This window comes from Papaver somniferum, chromosome 10 (assembly GCF_003573695.1).
Source record: "Papaver somniferum cultivar HN1 chromosome 10, ASM357369v1, whole genome shotgun sequence".
Lineage (NCBI taxonomy): Eukaryota > Viridiplantae > Streptophyta > Magnoliopsida > Ranunculales > Papaveraceae > Papaver > Papaver somniferum.
Window position 1 is genome coordinate 33741949 of NC_039367.1, and position 6471 is coordinate 33748419.

Sequence of the window (6471 nt, forward strand, 5' to 3'; positions counted from 1 at the left end):
GAAGAAACTTTACCAAGAAGTTTAGATTATGGAGATTTATCAACAGATGCATTTATGCAAGCGCCAACAAATTTGTCAAACTGCAACCACTCAAGATAGTTAGGGTTTGTAACTTGAGTATTGTTGATCAAGAGAAGAGGTTGTTCTGAAGGAATAGATACATCAACAAAACCGTAAAGGTTTGTACAAATAAATATCGACCCCATCTGATCTTTCCATACAAGATAATTTGAATTTTTTAGCTTTTCAGAAACAAAGTTTGCAATGTTTGGAAACGGAATGTTGAATTTGCTTTGAAAAATAAAAGGATTGTAAGTTGATTGTGGAAATTGAAAAGGAATTTGTTGTGATTGAGTTTGTGGTTGAGGTTGGGGTTGATGATAAGAAACAAAATGTTGAAAAGGTTGTTGTATAGGTCTGTATTGTTGAGCAAAAGCATAAAAAGCTGAAGTAAAAGATGGTACTTGAATCGGTGTATGTTGTAGAAAAGGCGGTGATCTGTGAGAAACAATTGGTGTGTGTTGTAGAAAATATGGTGATCTCTGAGAACCAATAGGTGAAGTTTGTGATGGATGTGAAAAAGAAGGTAAATGAGATGAAGATGCAGTTGTTGTTGTTGTTGGTGGTGGTGGTTGAGAGGTAAACAGAGGCGGTGGTAATCGATGTGGATAAGTTAAGATGGAAAACGTACCAATAGGTTGTTCTTGAGGACGAGACTGTGAATGTGAAACAGTGGAAGAAGCTTGAGTCGTTTGAGTAGTTCTCGTCATTATAAAAAAAAAGTTGCAGGTTTAATGGTGGAAAAAGGATCAGAGAGAAGTTAGAATTCTCTTTTCGGTATCTGATAGCATGGAAGAGTGTGTAGTATTGTATTGAAGAAGATAAGAAGAAGTACAAAAGACAGAGTCCTTTATATAGACAGGACTAACACAGAATACATGTAACTCAAGAAAGAAAAATAGAAAACAATAAATGAGTTGTCCGTACAACTAAGACAGGCTGGCAAGTTATCTGTGATGACATATCGTGACCATTGGATTCGCTAACACAGGTGAATATCTTGCGAGTAAATTCTTTATTTTTTTCTTTCACCTTAAGTTAAGAGATTTCCTTCATTTTTATCCTCCTGCGCATCCTCTGATTCATCCAAAATTCTTTGAACTCTCTATATTTTGTAGATATGTATGTTATCCGTGTTTATCCCCCACGCAGTTTCCAAACTTAGTAGAAAATCTCCGAGTATACACCTTCCCATGCTTTTTCGAGAATCACTCAAAAGTCCCTTATTTTTCGAATCCAAACTCTATGATAGTCATGTTTCACCATAACAGGCCCGAATCAAACCACTCTCATGACTATCTCCATTAAATCTCTTCCCAAATCGCGCCTGAATGTCTCGTAACTCTGTTTAGCTTGATCTCGATGATTCAGCCCAGTTCAGTTCGTTACATCACCCATAGTATCCATGTTTAGTTTATTCAAGTCCAGCCCAATGGATATTTGCGATTGAATCTCTTTCAAAACTGCGTAAGAATCAAACCCTAAATTCTGTTAGTGAAACACTTCTTTCCCGCTTTTTTCTGAAATTCAAAATGAAGAGGATGAGTACCCCTTATCCATACTAGGGGTGTGAATAGCATGTGGTTATCCTTTATCATATAGGTGCCCCTTATCCATTTGAGGGTGTGAATAACAGATGTCCTGGGGTGTGAATAATTTCTGGGTGCCTTTATCAATTCTTATGGGGTGCCTTTAGTAATTTTCTCTGGAGGTCCAAATGCTACTTTTCGAGCCAATTTCTCCACAAGAGCTTATTTCTCCAAAAACACCTACAAAAACATAAAAACTCAAAATAAGTACAAAATGAGCACTAACAAAACAGATAATTGAGATCAAAACAGACATATAAATGCGTCTATCAATCACACAACGCGATTTAAATGCACTTTAACGTCGTCATCCATAAAAACTTTCATCCAATTTGACTAGTGCTTGGATAATAATTAGATGTACATATAAGAAACTGCTTGGTAGTCGATATGTAATTCAAACTTTGTTAAAACAATTCATTACTAGGCCTACATATACACACGCACCAAATTTTGCAATCAATATAACTACCAAGTTTTGCAGTGGCTAAATCAAGCAAAGATTTATTTTCACATTCGGTCTTTCTGTTTCCTTCGTATGTATAAACTAGTTTGAACTTGATTTCAACCTGTTTCAGAGTGAGTTGAGTTTGGTTTTGGTCATGCTTAAACTAGGATGATACTAGTTTCATCATGTTTTAGACTTGTTTGAAACTGATTTCGTCCTGTTTTATCATATACTAGAAATAACTCATGCCATAACGGCACGGTTTTATCCTGAAATATGACTTATATATGTATATTTTTCTGGAATTTTTAATCGATTAATTCGAGATATTTTGTTATTTGTTTCAAGCCAAAATAATGTCCGGCATACACTATATAGTAAATTAGTCATATAAAGTTCGGAAAAGTCAACAACTAAAAGTAATAATGTGTATATATGTCCCACTTCCCATCAAATTCACCTTGCTATCGAATCATACATCTACTCATTCTTCCAATTAATGTTATAAAAAAAAATTGTAATGTTTTTCACTTTGATGTATGGTTAGGTATTCTAGCCCCTTGTAATATTTTAGCATTTAATATTTGTTTTAATATCTTGAGTTATGAGGAGATCCGTTAGTTAATCTATAATACAAAACATAAGGGGTTTTTGAGCACCGACGGTCGGATAACATTTTTAGAGAGAAACGGATGATCCAACCATCCCAGTTTCATTATACCAATAGACATCTGACGATCGTGATGTTTGTAACTCTTTTCATTATGAACCTAAATTTATTGACCTTTAATTAATGGATCACATAACTCAAAATATTATTAATGAATAACACAACTCAAGATATTAATTTAAATATTTAATGGTGTGTTTAATGTTTGAGAATTGCTACAAGAAAACGTTGAATTTTCTCATGTCGTGCCATTACGGCACGGGTTATTTCTAGTAACTAATAAATTTACATTCATAATAAAAGAGGTTACAAATCTTATATCCGTCAGATGTCTTTGTTTAGGATGAGACTGGAATGGTCGGACGCAACGTTTGTCTCTCAAAATGTTAACCGACCGTCCAAGACTCAAAACCCCTTCTGTTTTGTATTCTAGATAGTTTTAGAAGTATGAAAATATTCTCTATATATGAACCGAACTAAAAGCCCAATAACGAAATCCTTGTTTACAACCTCTGTTAAGGTGATTGTTACTGTTAATGCTCCAACTGTAGGTACGCTGGTCATGGACTGCCTAGTTAACTCATATCAGGGATGGTCGACTACTTGTGTTCCTCTTTGTTGGTATTATCAATGCATTGTACGTTAATCACCACTGTCCTTTATATTGAATTCAAGTTGGGTTGTAAATCTCCTCTTTTTACAGCTTAAGAAATGCTTTTGTGATATCTTCTGCTGTAACAATTTCCAGTATTTATAAGTAAAAATAGGTGTTGTAAATCTCGCAATATTTTAAACCTCTGAAATTTAAATTCTATATGTTGCTGGAAGTAGGACTGGTAACGGTGCGAACTGGTTGGCTTGTGGCAGAAGGCCTATTGGGAGACAATTAAATGACAAGAATCAATTATTTTGGTGGACTAGGTCTACATTTTTAAGGAAAATAATAACATGTACTATGTGTGTGTGTTGTAAGTGTGCGAGTGAATGTGTGTCTTGTAGGTTGTATGTGCTGCACGTGCAAGTGTAAGAGAGAATGAGGAAGTCGTGTCAACTCAATTATCTTTTCTCTTAATCAATCTATTGATTCAAATTGTTCACAGTTTCAATGTAGACATTCAATTCATTGAATGTTATCATGGTATCAGACTCAGAAATCATGAATTTTCGAGGGTATCGATCCTATCTTCCGCTGATCAAATTTTAAATTCTTTACCAATTTCTTCTGATGCTGCTGTTTTTCATCATCTTCAATTCGGGTGAAGATGCAAGGAGTTCGTACGGAGAGTTGTTACTGGTGATTACTCGGTGTGAAGTTTGATTTGATCCTGATACTTACTGCAACGTCGTCAATCAGGATTAAGCATGTATTTTGGATCTAAAATTCAGTTTTAAGGTTTGATCTCTTGGTTATTTCGATTTCATGTTCGGTGTTTGGATTGAAATCTCTTACCTCATCAATTGTCATCTGAGTCTATGCTGGTAATCTCCATCTTTAATTTTTATATTACTTTAGATTTGATCTCATGTGTTCAACTTCTACATCACTATCTCAACAAAATTCAATTTCGACTTCAAATTTTGTTTTCATCATAACTTGGTATGACTTTGACCTAGTTCTTTCATCAAATCCTACTGGTACTGATTCCTGAATCTATTCGTTCTGAGCATGCTTATTTCTGCTACAATAGTTAGTTAGGAAGAAGCTTAATTTTGTTCCATTGAATAGTGGAGAAAGATTCTTCTTAAATCCAGTAGAATGTTGGGGTACGTATGTGTTGATTGTTTGCTGCACCATTGAGTTCTTAATTTTTCTTCGGTTAGCTCCCCCTCTCAATGTTACTTTGGTACAGTCCTCACAGTAGTGGTATGTAGGTGAGTTGGTTAGTGTGTGTAATGATGGAACTAAGGATGTTGTTTCGGAATTGAAATTGATGAGACATACAAGTATAGATTGATGTTCTCTTTGATGAGTCTAAATTCAATTCTGATATAGCGTGGTTTAGTTATCTTTATTGTTGTTTTTATTTCATTATCCAAGTTATACTTTAAGTGAATAATTCCTGGTACTTTAATAAGTACTGGTGTGTCTGAATAATGCATGGTAACTGCTTAGTAAACTTCTCCTATGAATGGTAATTGCAAGATAGTAGTGCTGCCAATATGCTTGAGTATGACTGCAAGTTTACAAGCTCCTACTGCTGACTTGTTTATCTGGTCACTTATTATTTTCTTGGAGCTAAATTGGATTGCAGCTGGTATTTCTGGTATTGTTGTTGGTTGTGTTGGATATCGGTTGAGATCATCTGTTTCAGGAAGTATGAGTCAATTCATCAAACTGTCATGAGAGTGTTGCTGGTGGTGTATACTTCGTATTTGTTCTCGATACCGACTCAACCTCTTGCATTTATTTCTATTGATAAATGAATGCTTCCTACATCTTATTGGTTCACTTCCTTGTTGAATACTTTAGTGAAAGTGTGTGGGCTTGATGCTTGTTCTGAAATTTAAATGGTATGCCACATCAAGATCTCACCAGAAAGTTGGAGGTGTGTGATGGTGTCAAGTTATGATGCTATATGTTTTCGGTTTGGTCAGCATTGTGCAACTCTTTTGTTATTCAGTTTGCCTGCAACAACTTCAACTTTGAGGGAACTGTACATGTTAGTATGCTACTTGGTGCTGCTCTTCTAGCGCAGTTCATTACTTATGCACAAGTACAGTTTATTCTCCGATTCATATTGTACTAAGGTGCTACTGTTGTTGAGTATAATCTCCAAATTCAGTTGCTTATGGGTTCTTAAGCACTAGACTTCAGTTTTTTTTTTTTTTTTTAGTTTTTACTTATACTCTGCAAGTTCAATTCTGCTGCTATACATTTTGCTTCTGACACATTTTCCGAACCTGCCACAACTTCAGTTGCCATCATATTCTTTATGTGCATTACTGCTGCAACACCTCCTAATGGCGTTATTCCACTGCAAGCTTGCTGAAATCCTGTTGTGGTGTGTGTTTTAATGACAAGATTTTGAATCTCACAATGTTATGAGTGTTGGTATGTTTTGGTCCTTTGGATACTTTTGCAGCTACATCTCGTATTTTCAGATTGGCATACAATACAAGGTTACAAGTTTCTGACCATCTACGTGCACCACCTGGTTACGGTCGGCATAAATTCTACTTAGTTCTGCAATTATCAGTTGTCCACATTCCTCATCTGTTGGTGCAAGAGCTAATATGATACATATCTACTTCTGGTCACTTTTCACTTCTGCACCCTCAGGTATGAGCCGTTTCTGCGGTCTTGCTACAACACCTTCCCACTGCAAAAATTACAACTCTATTTGCATCTAATGTTGCAATTTAGACGATGAACTGATATTACCTATTGTTGTTGTTTCAGTGGCTACCACAGCAACCATATTAGCCAGCATGTTTTGTTTAGAGTATGTGTGTGAATGATTGTGTGTGCAAGCTCAAGTCGCCTCTTTAAGCCCCCTTGAGCTTGAGAGAGGGTAATAACATGTACTGTGTGTGTTTTGTAAGTGTGCGAGTGAATGTACGTCTTGTAGGTTGTGTGTGCAGCATGTGCGAGTGTAAGAGAGAATGAGGAAGTCGAGTCTGAGCTATATATTCTCATTTATCCTGTAAACTCAATTATCTTTTCTCTTAATCAATTTATTGATTCAAATCGTTCGCAGTACCAA

General features: G+C 35.7%; 1 long non-coding RNA gene across 1 annotated transcript; it reads left to right on the forward strand.

Moving 5' to 3' along the window:
* The first annotated feature begins 3825 nt into the window (after nucleotides 1-3825).
* Nucleotides 3826-6471, forward strand: LOC113317530. The gene is made up of 2 exons (XR_003343618.1): nucleotides 3826-6047; nucleotides 6168-6471. It is a non-coding gene; the product is annotated as an uncharacterized LOC113317530 (long non-coding RNA).